The 18,962-nt window shown below is 43.7% G+C and overlaps 1 protein-coding gene across 1 annotated transcript in view; it reads right to left on the bottom strand.

Moving 5' to 3' along the window:
• The window catches only part of LOC126336938 (uncharacterized), a 209,706-nt gene that overhangs the window by 84,327 nt on the left and 106,417 nt on the right, over nucleotides 1–18,962 (bottom strand). The window lies entirely within an intron of this gene.

Here is an 18,962-nt window from a genome sequence, read left to right as displayed (position 1 = left end):
CAGGGATTTTCTCTGCCTCGTGATGACTGGGTGTTGTGTGATGTCCTTAGGTTAGTTAGGTTTAGGTAGTTCTAAGTTCTAGGGGACTGATGACCATAGATGTCAAGCGCCTAAAACCGCATGGCCACACCGACCGGCCAGGGACCATGGCACCCGCGAGGGGGGGGGGGGGGTTGATTGTCAACCAGCGATGGCAGTCAACAAATTGCACACAACATTACTGGATAAATATTTGAAAATCGCCATGACTCACGGCCAAGACCTGGTGGTAAACCATATATAATCATAAAGATATTAGTCACTTGAATCGTGTGTTTGCAGCAAACCACTGGGCATCTTCGTTCGACTTGTAAACAGTACTGAGCTGCAGAGTGCTTTATCTCGTAACACTGTAAACTGACTGTTACTGCAACATGGAGTGCAGTAACATAAATGTTTATGTTTCATGATGTAACTCATATAATTATTTGATTACATGAGACACTGTATATTTACAAGCTATAGACGTATTTCGTGATATGTTTTGACACTATCTGTTACATTACTTTATGTGTCGCAAATTTGTTGCCAACGAAAAATTATGGATTTTATATTTTCACGTCAGTTATTTTGTATCACCTCGTAAACTGTGTGCCAGTCCGAGACTCGAGCTCGTGACCTTCTACTTTCGCGGGCAAGTGCTCTACCAACTGAGCCCCCCAAGCGCGACTCACGCCCCGTCCTCACAGCTTTACTTCCGCCAGTACCTCGTCTCCTACCTTCCAAACTTTACAGAAGCTCTCCTACGAAACTTGCAGTACTAGCACTCCTGAAAGAAAGGATACTGTGGAGACATGGCTTAGCCACAGCCTGGGGGATGTTTCCAGAATGAGATTCTCACTCTCCAGTGGAGTGTCCGCTGATATGAAACTTCCTGACAGATTAAAACTGTGTGCCGGACCGAGACTCGAACTCGCGACCTTTGCCTTTCGCGGGCAAGGGCTCTACCAAGTGAGCTACACCAGCACGACTCACGGCCCTTTTCCTCACAGCTTTATTTCCGGCAGTACCTGGTCTCCTACCTTCCAAACTTTGGTGGGTAGTTATAATTAAAATGCAGCTACTCACAGAGGTCCAGTATGTACAGTAATTATCGCATGACAGCCAAACTTGGTAGAGATTCTAGTGCGTTAATGCAGAACCAATTTACCTGCAAAAATTAGTTCCAATCTGAACCACGAGGTGCAAATCTAGCGCTGTGAGTGCAAGAAAGACATATGGAAATGGATCCATGTGTAATGTGGACAGAAAAGATCAAACAAGTGAAAAAGGTACAATGTTGATTTCATTATTAACCACCGCTTACATAATTATTTCGACACGAGCACCTGGTGACTAAAGTTGGATTTTTTTTTCCAGCGTAAAGCAGTTCCACATTGCTGCATTAGCATACCTGTGAAGTTTCGCTGACGTGCCATAATTACAGCCTAAGCTAGACCTCCTTGAGTAGGTGTATATTAATTACAACCACATGATTTTTATGCATGTGACATCTTATTGTATGTGCTTTTTGTAAATTTGTGGTAAGGTCTTACGGGACCAAACTGCTGAGGTCATCTGTCCCTAAGTTTACACACTACTTAATCTAACTTAAAGTAACCCAAGCTAAGGACAACACACGCACCCATGCCCAAGGGAGGACTCGAACCTCCGACGAGGGGATTAGCGCCATCGGTGATGAGACACCCTAGATCGCGCGGCTATCCCGCGCAACTATATGTACTTCCGGAAAAGTTGTTAGAGCTATAATGACAGTTCAATTTGCAGTGCTTTTTATGTGTCCTTTCGTTTAGTATAAAAGATATCTGATAAAAGTTTAGGGTTTGTGAGCCGAAACTGGTTGTATGATAAAGGAATTTTAATAACTGCTACTGGCAATTAATTATGAATTTTTCAGAAGAATGAATGCAAGTAAAAATGCTGACTTTGTATTACGTGTCTGGAATATGACATTTCTTTTTATTCACAAAATAGAAAATTTTTTGTGAAGTTTCGAGTTGTTGCAAAACGCAGAACACTCACCATCGCAGCACAGTATTTTTTTCGTGGCAGGAAAAAGCTGCTCGCAAGAAAATGCTAGCCCACAGAGGTGATGTTATCTGCATTACCTTGCAGCTTTGGAATCTCTTTTAGAACTGCATCAGTAATACCCGCGCTAGAGCAAAGTGCCGTAAATCAGCCACTTATAACTGCCTTGTCGCTGGTTCAATAAATGGTACAACTGAAAATGGAGAGCTATTTGATTCCAGTAAATTTGCTATGCCATGTAGGTCTTGGATCGTTTTTTTAACCTCTGAAGTAGCTGCGCATTACTTCACCATAAAATCATGAAATATGTGTCTGAAGGTAACCGTAACGATCAAAGATATTCCAGAAAATTTAAGTTCCTGTACCAAGCTGCCTCTGTAAATATTAGGTTGGTCCACAAGTTAGAAGCATTTTTGCTTTGCATGTTGGTATTCCGGTTCCCGTTTATGGATTGTCATTTTTTAGTTGTATTCAACTGTTGCTATTTATTTGAATTCGCATATTGTCATTTTGTCATTTGGAGGTAGTGAGTGGAGCTGTGGACGGTAGAAAGTGGAGTGCCAAGTGGAGAAATCAGAATATTTACGATAAATTCTTCTGTTCGAGCCCAGACGGGTGACATCAGCGGAGACAGCCAGAAACATTTGCTGCGTGTATGGGGATAATTTCGTTGGACAGAGCACGAAAAGAAAATGATTTTCTCGTTTTAAGGAGGATCGATTTGACATTAGTGACTCTCCATGTTCAGTAAGACCTTCACGATTTGATGAAGATCGTTTAAACACACTTGTCCACAACGATCAACTTAATTGTACTATAGAACGGTGATGATTTCACCATTGTACGACACTGACAAGCAACGGGGAAAATTCAAATATCGGGTGTATGGTAAAATGTTCTAAAACAAAACCAAAAAAATCAGCAGGTGCATCACTGCTTGTTCTTCGTGAGTTGGCCCGTGAGTAACAGCAACCAGTCATATTCTGTGTCGTTACTGGTGATGAAAAATTGTGTCTTTATTCTAAGAGAAAGAAAGGAATCGATGAGCCCAAACAAAGCAGCAACTCCCTGTGCAAAGACCTGTGCGAATGCACAAAAGATAATGTTTTACCTCTGGTGAAACAGAAACGGTGTGCTGTTCTACGAATTGCTTCCCCGAGATGTAGCCATCACTGCTACTGTCAACAATTGAGACCTCTTACAGACGAAATCCAAGAACAACGACCAGGAAGACTGCGTGAAATGATGCTACTCCACGATAACGCTGCCCGTATTCTATAGGACTGATAAGAAACACTGTTCGGTTGGGAAGCCACTCCGCACCCACCTTAATCTCTTGTCCTCTCTATCGAACAACTCAAGGAATTTCTTCCGAAAAAAATGCTCATATCAATCTTCGCCTCAATGCCAAGTGATTTCTCCAGTCGCGGGATCGAAAAGTTACTCCAGCGTCGGCAGACTGTTGTAAACAGTGAAGGAGACTGTATTGTTGATGACTCTGTGATGTGTATCTGTTGTTTTTATAAAACGTATAGAAAAACGCTTCGAACTTAAGCACCAGCGTAATGGTTTGTTCAAGAATGCATTTATTTTACCATACAGACTAACAGTCAGTAGGTTCTTCCCTATAAGTGTCACAATGGAATTATTTAATACCCCGTTACATCAGTGAGGGAGGTTGAGTGCATACGATAGATTAACGCAGTGCAATGCCAGCTGCTGGTCAGCACACCAGCTGCACCTGACCCGAGTGGCCGAGTGGCAAGCTGCAAGTGGTCGTGGCCGCCTGTCCCTTGGAACAACCTTGTCCAACCGGTGAGTGGCTCACATTGATATCCATCATTCATATCACAAAAAACTGTTTATTTCATTATGAAAATCTTAAGGCATACGTTGCACTGGAGCCCGATCCCACCTAAATGGCTTTCATTGGCAATGTTCATGAAATGGAACCACCTGAGCCCATTTTCAAGCACCAACTCAAAGAGTCAACTTCGAACAGGTTCGTCTCCCCGTTATCACCACAGGGCTTCTCCCACTGCGTTTTGGATTTAGCAACTACGAGACAATGGATACAACCGTGAGGCTTCAGTGGAATTGCGTCGAGACAGAGCCTCTCTTAAATCTCGGCGGATCGAGGGGCTACAACGGCAGTACCAATAAATTGATCCATGAAGCATGCTCAGATGGCCGAAGTGTGCAGCAGTTATGTAACAGAAGTGTGGGTATTCGGTGGTAACGATAGGAGAGAAGTAATTTAGTATACGGGTGACTATGTGCATGTGGTACGATCTGAGTAACTGCTGTAGACATTGTATGTAGCTAAACTCACAACAGCAGTTCGTGAGGCGGGAAAATATACTACTTCTCCAACAAAAGGTAATCCTGAAAACAGCTCAAAAAATGGTTCAATTGGATCTGAGCACTATGGGACTTAACGTCTGAGGTCATGAGACCCCTAGAACTTAGAACTACTTAAACCTAAGAAACCTAAGGACATCACACACATCCATGCCTGACGCAGGATTCGAACCTGCGACCGTAGCGGTCGCACGGTTCCAGACTGAAGCGCCTAGAACCGCTCAGCCACACCGGCCGCCGAAAACAGCTCAGTATTTGTTTGTGGGCAGATAGCTTTCCGTTCCTATCTGAAACCTAAGGCATCCACTTGGGCACCAGAAGCATTGATTGCAACACTGAAAGTCCACCAAAGACGTCGCAAAAAAACATCGAGTTGAAGGGAACGTTGTCGTCGTAAAAGGAGCTTTGCCATGCCTATAAGTATATCTTAGACAAATATGAAAGTTTCAACGTGTTTCTGGGGGAAGTCGTTTGGTGGATAAACAGAGTTGTTAACAACAAAACCCAGCACGAGTTCAGAGCTTGAAAAATCAAATGCCATTATCTGGAGTGTATACAGGGAAAACGGATAAATCAATGTCAATAAGCCACGCAAAAAAGAAGAGCAAAGAGAGGAGAACAGGTCGGAGCCTTGCAAAGCAGGTCTGTTCTGCTGACGTCTTTGAGCAATCAGAATGTCTCACTAGCCACCACCACTTCGAGACGGTAGCCTACTTGCCTTCCACAATTCCTATATCAATAGCCTGAGATCCGGCCATTCCAGATCTGGTCGATACCCGCGTCTGGGAGATGCGCCATGGACTGTTTAAGAGGAAGTAATCATACTTTTCATAAGCATTTCTGACTGTAGACCAGAACTTGTAGTGCTATACAGGGTGTCACAAAAAGGTTACGGCCAAACTTTCTGGAAACAGTCCTCACACACAAATAAAGAAAAGATGTTATGTGGACATGTGTCCGAAAACGCTTAGTTTCCATGTTAGAGCTCATTTTAGTTTCGTCAGTATGTACTGTACTTCCTCGATTCACCGCCAGTTTGCCCAATCGAAGGAAGGTAATGTAGACTTCGGTGCTTGTGTTGACATGCAACTCATTGCTCTACAGCACTAGCATCAAGCACATCAGTACGTAGCATCAACAGCTTAGTGCTCATCACGAACGTGGTTTTGCAGTCAGTGCAATGTTTACAAATGCGGAATTGGAAGATTGATGTATGGATTAGCACGAGGCAATAGCCGTGGAGCGGCACGTTTGTATCGAGACAGATTTCCAGAACGAAGGTGTCCCGACACGAAGACGTTCGAAGCAATTGATCGGCGTCTTAGGGAGCACGGAACATTCCAGCCTATGACTCGCGACTGGGGAAGACCTAGAACGACGAGGACACCTGCAATGGACTTGGCAATTCTTTGTGCAGTTGACGATAACCCTAATGTCAGGTGTACAAGGTAACGTTGATCACGTCACTGTATGGAGAGTGCTACGGGAGAACTAGTTGTTTCTGTACCAGGTACAGCGTGTGCAGGCACTATCAGCAGCTGATTGGACTCCACGGGTACACTTCTGCGAATGGTTCATCCAAAAATGTGTCAATCCTCATTTCAGTGCAAATGTTCTCTTTACGGATGAGGCTTCATTCCAACGTGATCAAATTGTAAATTTTCACAATCAACATGTGTCGGCTGATGAGAATCCGCACGCAATTGTGCAATCACGTCATCAACACAGATTTTCTGTGAACGTTTGGGCAGGCATTGTTGGTGATATCTTGATTGGGTCCCATGTTATTCCACTTACGCTCAATGGAGCACGTTATCACGATTTCATACGGGATACTCTACCTGTGCTGCTAGAACATGTGCCTGTACAAGTGCGACACAACATGTGGTTCATGCACGATGGAGCTCCTCCACATTTCAATCGAAGTGTTCGTGCGCTTCTCAACAACAGATTCGGTGACCGATGGATTGGCAGAGGCGGACCAATACCATTGCCTCCACGCTCTCCTGACCTCAACCCTCTTGAATTTCATTTATGGGGGCATTTGAAAGCTCTTGAATACGCAACCCCGGTACCAAATATAGAGACTCTTCGTGCTCGTATTGTGGACGGCTGTGATACAATACGCCATTCTCCAGGGCTGCATCAGCGCATCAGGGATTCCATGCGGCGGAGGTTGGATGCATGTATCCTCGCTAATGGAGGATATTTTGAACATTTCCTGCAACAAAGTGTTTGAAGTCTCGCTGGTACGTTCTGTTGCTGTGTGTTTCCATTCCATGATTAATGTGATTTGAAGAGAAGTAATAAAATGAGCTCTAAAGTAACATATTTTCTTTCTTTGTGTGTGAGGAATGTTTCCTGAAAGTTTGGCCGTACCTTTTTGTAACACCCTGTATAATGTGTGTCTTTTCTTACTCAACAATTTTGCTCTCTGAGCAGTGTGTCAATATTTTTTTTCCTGTCATTCAAACACTGTAAAAATTTTTTCCTTTTGTTGATACTTACTTCCAACGATGTAATGCACGTACTTACCAGTATTAATGTTTCATTGGCTCATACTTGCATATACGAGAGCGCTGATAAACTCGCCATTGAGCAGCCATAAGCTTCAAACATACAAGCACTTATATATCGCTTTCCTCACTTTTTTCGTGCAGTGTAGTATCAACACCGTAACACGTTTTAATTAATTGGTTTGTTGTAACAAGGGTGGAACCCAGATCAGTGATGCAGTTGAACCCTTTTACGTAAACTCCATACGAGTTAATTACCCTTCACAATCAAGCCTCAGTGTATATTGTATCCGATAAGAATATATTTGTCTCTATGGACGATGAATCAAGAGGTTCATGATCCTAGTGCCGGAAGTACAGGCGTCACAAATGAAAGAAGACTGCCTGCAAAAGGAACATTTCTGGTTTTGAATCACCCATACGGCATCCAGTGTTAACTTGCCACACACAGTCAAAACACGGTATACTCCGCAAACAGCCAATGGATTTCTTCGTAATAAATGTACAATAGTCATCTTGTGCAAACATATCCACTAATTTTATTGTGACACAAAACAACATTTATTATTCGCCCACATGGCTTTATAAGCCATATTGCAACTATAAAAGTGGATGGTGAATGGGATGGGATGGGAGTCTTTCGATGTTACATATGTAGTCAGACAAGATCGTATACTGCCACCTCAGGTTTTTAAAATCTGTGCGTAATATGTCAATAGGAACGCAGTGGATGGCTGGTAAAGTGGAATTTCAATTGACGACGGTAAAATCAACAATCTTCGTTTTCCATGTGCTACTACCCTCATTGCAAGAAGTGAGGAAGAACTTAGTCATCTGTCCTCCAGAGTGAAGATTGTGGTTGTCGTGGTTCAGTTCGAAGACTGTTCAGATGCAGCTTTCCGTGCTACTCTATCCTGTGCAAGCCTCTTCATATACGAATAACTACTGCAACCTACATCCTTCTGAATCTGCTTGAAGTATTCATCTCTTGGTCTCGCTCTACGATTTTTACCCCAAAACCTCCTCCTAGTACGAAATTGGTGACCCCTTGATGCCTCAAAATGTGTCCTACCAACCGATCCCTTCTTGTAATCAGTTTGCGGCACAAATCTCTTTTCTCCCCAATTCTTTTCAGTACCTCCTCATTATTTACGTGGTCTACCCATCTAATATTTAGCATTTTCTGTTGCAGCCCATTTCAAAAGTTTCTATTCTCTTCTTGTCTAAACTGTTTGCTGTGTACGTTTCACTTTCATATATGGCTAGGTTCCACACAAATACTTTCAAGACTTCGTAGCACTCAAATCTATATTCGATGTTAACAAGTTTCTCTTCTTCAGAAACGCTTTTCTTTCCATCGCCAGGCTACATTTTATATCCTCTCTACTTCGGCGATCATCAGTTATTTTGCTGCCCAAATAACAAAATTCATCTACGAGTACTACTCTGTCTCATTTCCTAATCTAATTCCCTCAGGACCATCTAATTTAATTCGGCTACATTCTGTAATCCTCGTCTTGTTTCTATTGATGTTCTTCGTATATTTTCCTTTCAAGACATTGTCCATTCCGATCGAGTCCTTTAATGTAACTGACAGAATTACAATGTCATCGGTACCTCAAAGTTTTTGTTTGTTCTCAGTGAACTTTAATTTCTACTCCAAATTTTCCTTTGGTTTCCTTTATTGCGTGCCCATTGCACAGATTGGATAACATGGGGAATAGGCTACAACTCTCTCTCACTCCTTTCTCGACCACCGCTTCCCTTTCATGCCCCCGAAGACTATTACTTTAAATTTTGGTCAAGAGGTAAGCATGAAAAAGACCAAAACTAATGATTATTAATCGACAAGGTTTAGATCCAATTCAACTTGGGGGTTAGTTAAAGGATCTAGAGGTTGTGAATGACTGTGGACCTCTGTTCAAAGACACAGGAAATTTTGATGAAGGAATAAATCGATAAATCGCCTTGGCCGACCGTGTAATATAGGAAACAACGTTGATACGCTTGGTGAAATCATTAGTGTTCCTTACATTCTTGTGCGACTGCGAGAATGAGCTGGAGCATGGGACATTCCGTTATCATTGCTACCAGACAACCAATACTGCGTGAAATAACCGCAGAAACCAATGCAGGACGTACGATGCACGTTTCCGATAGGTCAGTGCTGTGAAATCTGGCGTTAATGGGCTATGGGAGTACGATGCACGTTTCCGATAGGTCAGTGCTGTGAAATCTGGCGTTAATGGGCTATGGGAGCAGACGACCGACGCGAGTGCCTGTGCTAATAGCACGGCACCGCCTGCAGCGCCTCACCTGCGCTCATGACCATATCGGTTCGACCCTGGTCAGATGAGGCCCGATCTCAGTTGGTAAGAGCTGATGTTAGGAGCGTGGCGCGGACTCCGCGAAAACATGGACCCAATTGTCAACACGGCACTGTGCAATCTGGTGGTGGCTCCATAATGGTGTGAGCTATATTTACCCGGAATGCACTGGCTCCTATGGTCCAACGGAACCGAACTTCGACTGGAAATGTTTACCCTTCGTACATCCATATTTAAATTGGATGATGGTGGGACATCAGCTGGTATAATTTTTATTAAAATGAAACTACTCCAGCTGTACTTAAGATTTCATATTTATTTGGGTACTAGTTTCGACGTTCCATCAACGCCATCTTCAGGCCCGTACACTGATGATATCAATTGTGTGTGGCTGGGTACTAGAAGTCCACGGTGAGAGCAATGGAAGGAGTGCAGCACGTATTGGTCTCACCGCGGACTTCTAGTACTTAGCCACACACAATCGATATCATCAAAGTGTACGGGTCTGAAGATGGCGTTGACGCAATACCGAAACTAGTAGCCAAATAAATATGAAATCTTAAGTACAGCTGGAGGAGTTTTTTTTAAAAAGAATGGAAATGTGTACGCTCGGCTATTTGAAGACCATTTACAGCGATTCATGTTTGGATGACAATGCGCTGTCAGTGGGTTCACAATTGTTCGCCATTGGTTTGAGTAACGTTCTGGACAATTCGAGCGTAAGATCTGAACACCCAGAAAGACCAACTTGAATCCCATCGAACACTTATGGAACATAATCAAGAGGTCAGTTCGTGCACAAAATCCTACACCAGCAATGCTTTTGCAATTACGGACAGCTATATAGGCAACGTGGCTCAATATTTGTGCACGGGTCTTCCAACGACTTGCTGAGTCCACGCCACGACGAGTTGCTGCACTATGGCGGGTAAAAGGAGATCCGACACGATATTAAGAGGTGGCCCACAACTTTTGTCACCTCAGTGGTGCATACTTTGTGTTGTCAAGTAATATCATAATTCGGCACCAGAGGGCAATGTGAATAGATTGGTCTGTAATTAGGTGCTCTTCCACACAAGTATGAGGGTCTAGTTGACACTGGCTCCCCTCCATTCTCTCTACATTCCACAGAGACTCACTCAGCTGGCCGTTGTGGCGGAGCGGTTCTAGGCGTTTCAGCCTGGAATCGCGTGACCGTTACGGTCGCAGGTTCGAATCCTTTCTCGGGCTTGGATGTGTGTGACGTCCTTAGGTTTAAATAGTTCTAAGTTCTAGGGAACAGATGACGACATATGTTAAGTCTCATAGTGCTCAGAGCCATTTGAAGCGTTTTTAGACTCACTTACAATACTAAGCAACCCAGCCCTTTAAGGGAAGGGATACAATAGACTGAGACCTCATGAAGCCCCTAGAGACTGGAGGGAGAAACGAAAGGCTTTATTGGTGCCTGATGAAAGACACATGTGGGAGTTTGTAAAGCAGGTACCTCAGTCTCCTCCCACAACTGCTATGTGTGGTGCTGTAAATTATGTCATTCTTACGAAGGATACAATAGCATTTATTCTTGAATTTAGAGTAATTAATGGAATATGGCATAATAATTTACACTTCGGAAACAATTTCAAGGTGTGTGAGGTGAAGTGCTTTCTTTACACACGGTGAGTTAGGAGGAAAGGTACGTGTTTTAACAGGTGATAGCATTACTGATTCTGAACAAAAAACTTTATGTGGACATATGCCGTATTCCGAATAGTTTCCAAGATAGAACACCTTTAAGGGGAGGTTTACTATCTTTTGGATCAAAAAACAAATTTTTTTTACATTTCATTTTTCGATCCATAAAAGTGTTTAGAATCCCCCCTCCCCGAAACGGTTTTTCCAAATATAGAACGGAAATGTTTGTTATTCGAGGTTGAACAAAAAATGAACCTGCCTGAAATCGGCCTTTTTCTCGCACCAGTTTTTTTTCTTTCGGAGGACGTGTTGTTGTACCGGTGCTTGGGAGGAAACACACAAAATTCAAATGAAACTTTGAACGCGTGAATTTGGAAGTTACCCCCCAAGCAATTGCATTCTGGTGCGAAGACTGTGAAGACTGCGACTTTCCTGGCAGTGAGCAGCTTCAGCGAAGGGTATTCAGCAATTCTAAAGACCATGACAACGACGGACGTCACCCTGGGACTCTATTCGACGCAGTTCGCCAAGCATTCGGATGACCACCGGATTCAAGCGGCCGAAAACCGCTTGTCACTGGCCGTACGAGCGGCTCTGGAGCAGCGCAGGCCCAGATCGAGCAGAACGCCCTCTGTGAGGAAGAGGAAGGACTAGTTTATGGACCCGGAATAGCAGATTGAATGTACGCTGCATAATATTGCATCTATATGTAGTGAAAACTTCAAACGCGCTTTTTCTCGAAATCACTTTTTTTCTTTTTTATCACTCGTTATGGTAACTTCAAATCTACTCAACCGATTAGCATGATTCTTTGTTTCCGACGAAGCTAACTAAATTGTCTAGGAGTTGTACCACTTTTATTCCGATCCATCAACTATAAATGTTTTTACTTGGCCGACGAAGTCGAAAAATCGATGAAAAGAGCCCTGTATTTTTTTTCAAATGGCCGCCATTTTGTCTCCTATGGTCCAAATAACTTAAGCGAGATACAACTCCTAAAAAATCTTATCTACTTCGTTAACGTCAATTTTGATTTCAGACTATCCGGCTGACTTGTGATATACCGCGCCTGGAGGACTACATCGACATTTTGTTTCGTTCCGCCTTTGCTCTTCGACATTTCCGGTCAAAAAAATTCCATTTGTAGAGGAAATATCAACAAACTTTTTGAGCACATTTGACATTGATATCTATAATACATCCCGAGAAAAAAATTCTCAAAGAAATGCTTTTTTCGAGCCAAAGATAGTAAACCTCCCCTTAATGTACATTTCTGTTTGTTTTTTGTATTACTCATTGTCATTGTTTACAACGTATCACAGTAATATAGAGAAGTTGAGACGAACATTTTGATACAGGACGCTTGTGGTCTATCAAGGCGGAATCTACCTAAAACTGGCCTACAAAAAGTGCCTAAGCAACAGCGCACGTGCGTCACGCGAGATTTTCAATTTCCCGCGATCCCTCCACGCAAAACAGTTAATCCTAGACAATAAACAGATAGGACCATTTTTGTAGTAAATTGAATTTAGTTTGTGTACTGAGACACGTTTTCTTTGGAGTTTGCAGTTTTCGAATCAATAAAGAAAAACGTACAAAAGTGGTATTAAACGTGCTCTATCTCGGAAACCATTCGCAATAGGGCATATTTCCATATGAAGTTTTTTTTTTTCAGAATCACTAATGCTATCGCGTCTCAAAGCATATACCTTTCCTCCTGACTCACCCTGTATAACATTATCAGTTCTATCAACAAAAGACATAAAGCTCATGATCAGTTTTCAGTTCTCCTGTTCCACTATTGAATATTATACAGAAACTGCGTCTGGCAGTAAGCCTTTGCATGAGACAAAATTTTTCTGATTTTAACACATTTTTATTACGTTTCCGCCTTATCCGTCTGTTCAGTACAAATTTTGCAACTTATTTTAAACCAGCTTCACTATAGCTAGAGATACGTGTTTTTACACCTAGCTCTGAACTGGATGACAATGAAACAGTGTGGGGGTAATAACCACTACCTGCAACAGGGGAGGGTTGGGGTAAACGGGGTGATAAAGAACCGTAACGCAGAGCACCGACTGTCCAGTTGGAGTTCCCGCACGGTTGGTCTGTTTAGCAGATTGTGTCACAGCCCCTACGGGCGCAGTGTCTCGAATTGCCTGCTGCAGAACTTCTGTGGCTGAGGGTTGGAGTGAAAAGCAATGATATAAAAACTCCGGGACGCCTGCAACAATTTCAACCAAATTTGGTGTATGCATGTCTCATTTTATTACGTATTTATTAACTCTCTCTCTCTCTCTCTCTCTCTCTCTCTCTCTCTCTCTCTCTCTCTCGTCTGTGTGGTAAAAATTGGATTTAAACTAACTTCTCCATGAACTAGAGACTTTAATCTTTCAACATAGCTCAGAACTGGATGACAGTGCAATATTAATTATCTTTCTGGTGTGGTGGAGGCTATTTTCTTTACCACTGTCGCTTCCCGATGAGCCAGGGACTTGAAACTTTCACCGTAGCTGGATGACAATGCAATATTAACTTACTTTCGTGCCTGGTGTGTGGTAGAGGTTACTTTGTGTACCACTACCATTTCCCCCTTTTCCTGTTCCAGTCGTGAATGGTTGGCGGAAGGAATGGTAACAGGTAAGCTTCCGTGTGGGCTCGAATCTTTCCACTTTTTACCTTCAAGGTTTTTTCGCGATATGTACATAGGAGGCAGCAGCATACTGATTCAAATGGCTCTGAGCACTATGGGACTTAACATCTTAGGTCATCAGTCCCCTAGAACTTAGACCTACTTAAACCTAACTAACCTAAGGACATCACACGCATCCATGCCCAGGCAGGATTCGAACCTACGACCGTAGCAGTACCGGAGCTCCGGACTGCAGCGCCTAGAACCGCACGGCCACACCAGCCGGTCGCATACTGATTGACTCAGGTGTAGAGAAATTGAAATAAACCTGAAATTTGCCACATACAGGGTGTTTTAAAAATGACCGGTATATTTGAAACGGCAATACAAACTAAACGAGCAGCAATAGAAATACACCGTTTGTTGCAATATGCTTGGGACAACAGTACATTTTCAGGCAGACAACCTTTCGAAATTACAGTAGTTACAATTGTCAACAACAGATGGCGCTGCGGTCTGGGAAACTCTATAGTACGATATTTTCCACATATCCACCATGCGTAGCAATAATATGGCGTAGTCAATGAAATTACCCGAAACCTTTGACAACGTGTCTGGCGGAATGGCTTCACATGCAGATGAGATGTACTGCTTCAGCTGTTCAATTGTTTCTGGATTCTGGCGGTACACCTGGTCTTTCAAGTGTCCCCACAGAAAGAAGTCACAGGGGTTCATGTCTGGCGAATAGGGAGGCCAATCCACGCCGCCTCCTGTAAGTTTCGGATAGCCCAAAGCAATCACACGATCATCGAAATATTCATTCAGGAAATTAAAGACGTCGGCCGTGCGATGTGGCCGAGCACCATCTTGCATAAACCACGAGGTGTTCGCAGTGTCGTCTAAGGCAGTTTGTACCGCCACAAATTTACGAAGAATGTCCAGATAGCGTGATGCAGTAATCGTTTCGGATCTGAAAAATGGGCCAATGATTCCTTTGGAAGAAGTGGCGGCCCAGACCAGTACTTTTTGAGGATGCAGGGACGATGGGACGGCAACATGGGGCTTTTCTGTTCCCCATATGCGCCATATGCGTCCAGGTAAAAATAAGCTTCGTCAGTAAACCAAATGCTGCCCACATGCATATCGCCGTCATCAATCCTGTGCACTATATCGTTAGCGAATGTCTCTCGTGCAGCAATGGTAGCGGCACTGAGGGGTTGCCGCGTTTGAATTTTGTATGGATAAAGGTGTAAACTCTGGCGCATGAGACGATACGTGGACGTTGGCGTCATTTTGACCGCAGCTGCAACACGGCGAACGGAAACCCGAGGCCGCTGTTGGATCACCTGCTGCACTAGCTGCGCGTTGCCCTCTGTGGTTGCCGTACGCGGTCGCCCTACCTATCCAGCAAGTTCATCCGTCACGTTCCCAGTCCGTTGAAATTTTTCAAACAGATCCTTTATTGTATCGCTTTTCGGTCCTTTGGTTACATTAAACCTCCGTTGAAAACTTCGTCTTGTTGCAACAACACTGTGTTCTAGGCGGTGGAATTCCAACACCAGAAAAATCCTCTGTTCTAAGGAATAAACCATGTTGTCCACAGCACACTTGCACGTTGTGAACAGCACACGCTTACAGCAGAAAGACGACGTACAGAATGGCGCACCCTCAGACTGTGTTGTCTTCTACATCTTTCACATAACTTGCAGCGCCATCTGTTGTTGAAAATTGTAACTACTGTAATTTCGAAAGTTTGTCCGCCTGAAAATGTACTGTTGTCCCAAGCATATTGGAACAAACGGTGTATTTCTATCGCTGCTCGTTTAGTTTTTATTGCCGTTTCAAATATACCGGTCATTTTTGAAACACCCTGTATCTTAGTTGTTATCTCATCAGAGTTTTTGAAATACATTGAAAAATTTCACATTCACAGGAATGAACAACAGAAAACAATTATTTAAATAATTTTATAATTTTTTAGTACAACATATTTTTATATTGGACTAAAAAGCATAAAACAATTTTTCCAATCACTATACAGATTCCAAACCACATATACACTCCTGGAAATGGAAAAAAGAACACATTGACACCGGTGTGTCAGACCCACCATACTTGCTCCGGACACTGCGAGACGGCTGTACAAGCAATGATCACAGGCACGGCACAGCAGACACACCAGGAACAGTGGTGTTGGCCGTCGAATGGCGCTAGCTGCGCAGCATTTGTGCACCGCCGCCGTCAGTGTCAGCCAGTTTGCCGTGGCATACGGAGCTCCATCGCAGTCTTTAACACTGGTTGCATGCCGCGACAGCGTGGACGTGAACCGTATGTGCAGTTGACGGACTTTGAGCGAGGGCGTATAGTGGGCATGCGGGAGACCGGGTGGACGTACCGCCGAATTGCTCAACACGTGGGGCGTGAGGTCTCCACAGTACATCGATGTTGTCGCCAGTGGTCGGCGGAAGGTGCACGTGCCCGTCGACCTGGGACCGGACCGCAGCGACGCACGGATGCACGCCAAGACCGTAGGATCCTACGCAGTGCCGTAGGGGACCGCACTGCCACTTCCCAGCAAATTAGGGACACTGTTGCTCCTGGGGTATCGGCGAGGACCATTCGCAACCGTCTCCATGAAGCTGGGCTATGGTCCGTCACACCGTTAGGCCGTCTTCCGCTCACGTCCCAACATTGTGCAGCCCGCCTCCAGTGGTGTCGCGACAGGCGTGAATGGAGGGACGAATGGAGACGTGTCGTCTTCAGCGATGAGAGTCGCTTCTGCCTTGGTGCCAATGATGGTCGTATGCGTGTTTTGCGCCGTGCAGGTGAGCGCCACAATCAGGACTGCCTACGACCGAGGCACACAGGGCCAACACCCGGCATCATGGTGTGGGGAGCGATCTCCTACACTGGCCGTACACCTCTGGTGATCGTCGAGGGGACACTGAATAGTGCACGGTACATCCAAACCGTCATCGAACCCATCGTTCTACCATTCCTAGACCGGCAAGGGAACTTGCTGTTCCAACAGGACAATGCCCGTCCGCATGTATCCCGTGCCACCCAACGTGCTCTAGAAAGTGTAAGTCAACTACCCTAGCCAGCAAGATCTCAGGATCTGTCCCCCATTGAGCATGTTTGGGACTGGATGAAGCGTCGTCTCACGCGGTCTGCACGTCCAGCACGAACGCTGGTCCAACTGAGGCGCCAGGTGGAAATGGCATGGCAAGCCGTTCCACAGGATTACATCCAGCATCTCTACGATCGTCTCCATGGGAGAATAGCAGCCTGCATTGCTGCGAAAGGTGGATATACACTGTAATAGTGGCGACATTGTGCATGCTCTGTTGCCTGTGACTATGTGCCTGTGGTTCTGTCAGTGTGATCATGTGATGTATCTGACCCCAGGAATGTGTCAATAAAGTTTCCCCTTCCTGGGACAATGAATTCACGGTGTTCTTATTTCAGTTTCCAGGCGTGTAGGTAGTTGTGAAAATTTGTGATTGTGAATTTTCAATAGCTTTGAAAATATTTGTAAGATCCATGATTAAAAACGTGAGGTGCATGCAATACGTAACTGATGCATGAAGTGTTCACCTCCTGTCCATCTCATCCGTTCCACGTCTTCCGTTACGCATTTTAGAAGTATTTTTTATAGCTGTTAAAAATTCACAGTCACATATTTTCGGAACTCTATGTATGGAGTTAGGAATCAGTATGGGGCTAGATGAAATTATTATGTACTTTTTAGTCCGATGTAAAAACGTGTTATATTAAAAATTTGTTTTTGTTTAAATAATTGCTATCGTTGCAGTCCGTGATGCACAACACTTTCTTGTGGCACCAGCCACTGGAGATGATTGGGCGTCATCAACGCTTTCACAGTAACTACACTATCCGCCGATAAAATAAGCAGTTCCAGCTGAATCTTCTTAGTCTGCTTAAAATACTCTATAAGACCCCAGGTTATGGAGATATATTCAAGACTCGATCGGAAAACGGTCTTAAATGTGAATTCGTCGAAGACTTACACTTCTTGCAGTGAATCCCAATTTGGTATTTCACTACATTTAGATCTTTTGCTATTGTATGTAAGGCAGATGCCAAAGAATATGTCTCTATTGACATGGGCTATCATGATTCTGGCATTTATTTTGACAAATATAGTAATGCAGCTATCCGGAAAAATAAAAATGGAACATCAGATACCAGGGCGCCCCACTTAAGTCTGCCACCTTACATATTTCCGAAAAGAAAAATGCAATTGGCCAGGGATGCACTTACGTCATGGGTCACACAATGGTCAGGATTCCACAATAAATAAACACCAGCTTCAACACAAATTTACGTTCCTTTTTTTTCTTCAAGTGTCATACGTATGGTCTTTTTTTCTACGAAAACGAAAACTAGAGGAACGGTCAGTGACGGCAGACTTGTTTTCACTGTTCTAAACCTCATACCTTCTGAAATAGTAGACTTTAAAGGATGGCAACGACGCCACAGCTCCCGCTGTTAATACGTAGAGCAAGAGTTGCCTAAAGCAGTCATCAGCACACTGCAGGCAACCCGCATTACGGCATTTCAGCATTGGAGATGAAACTGAGGAACCGTTTTCATTATTTAAAGTCTAAGGACTCCAGAAGATATGACGTTTAGAGCAACTAAACCAAGTCTGCCATCACTAATTGTACCTACAGTTTTTATTTCGGTAGAAAAAAGCTGAGTTTTCATATTTTGTTTCAACTCGGAAATAAATGAGGTGGTAACTTTATGTACGACACCCTGTACATCTACACCATAAGCGACTTCATGGTGTTAAAGTTTAGGCATCCAACAGCACCCAGTGAACAGACGTTCACCTCCACATCTTTATGGTGAAACTCAAACTTTGCTGAAGTATTTGGGAAAAAGTTTTAGATTGGGAGGCAGCTTCCAACCTCCACATTAGGAACCGAATTATTTGTTGTAATCAATAATGATTTTTCTTGGAAATTCGAATGCTGGTGTTAGAGTTCGACCAATTTAATATTACCTTTCTCCATCAGAAAAGTTGTTTTGGAACGATACATTAGTATTACCTCTATCACTTACTAATACTATTTTGTGCAGCTGCGAAGAATTTAGGACCGCCTCTAGAGACACGTGAGAATTCTTGGACATGCATTTCTCCTACTGCAGTCGTCAGCTCGCACTTCTGGACACTTTTCGGAGATATTGTTGCTGGAATAGAGTCGCCTCTTCTATTATATTGTATGTATTATTAGAATTCGTACCTTCAGATGCAACAGAGCTTTAAAAGCCGTGTTTGAACTACTGTTGTTGTCAACCCAATCACTATCTGTAGCAGATGACTTCATAACCATCCACTTGAACCGAAGTGAG

This window comes from Schistocerca gregaria, chromosome 2 (genome assembly GCF_023897955.1).
Source record: "Schistocerca gregaria isolate iqSchGreg1 chromosome 2, iqSchGreg1.2, whole genome shotgun sequence".
Taxonomy (NCBI): Eukaryota; Metazoa; Arthropoda; class Insecta; order Orthoptera; family Acrididae; genus Schistocerca; species Schistocerca gregaria.
The sequence above is the reverse complement of the archived record's forward strand: the minus strand, read 5'-3'. Positions and strand labels throughout refer to the sequence as shown.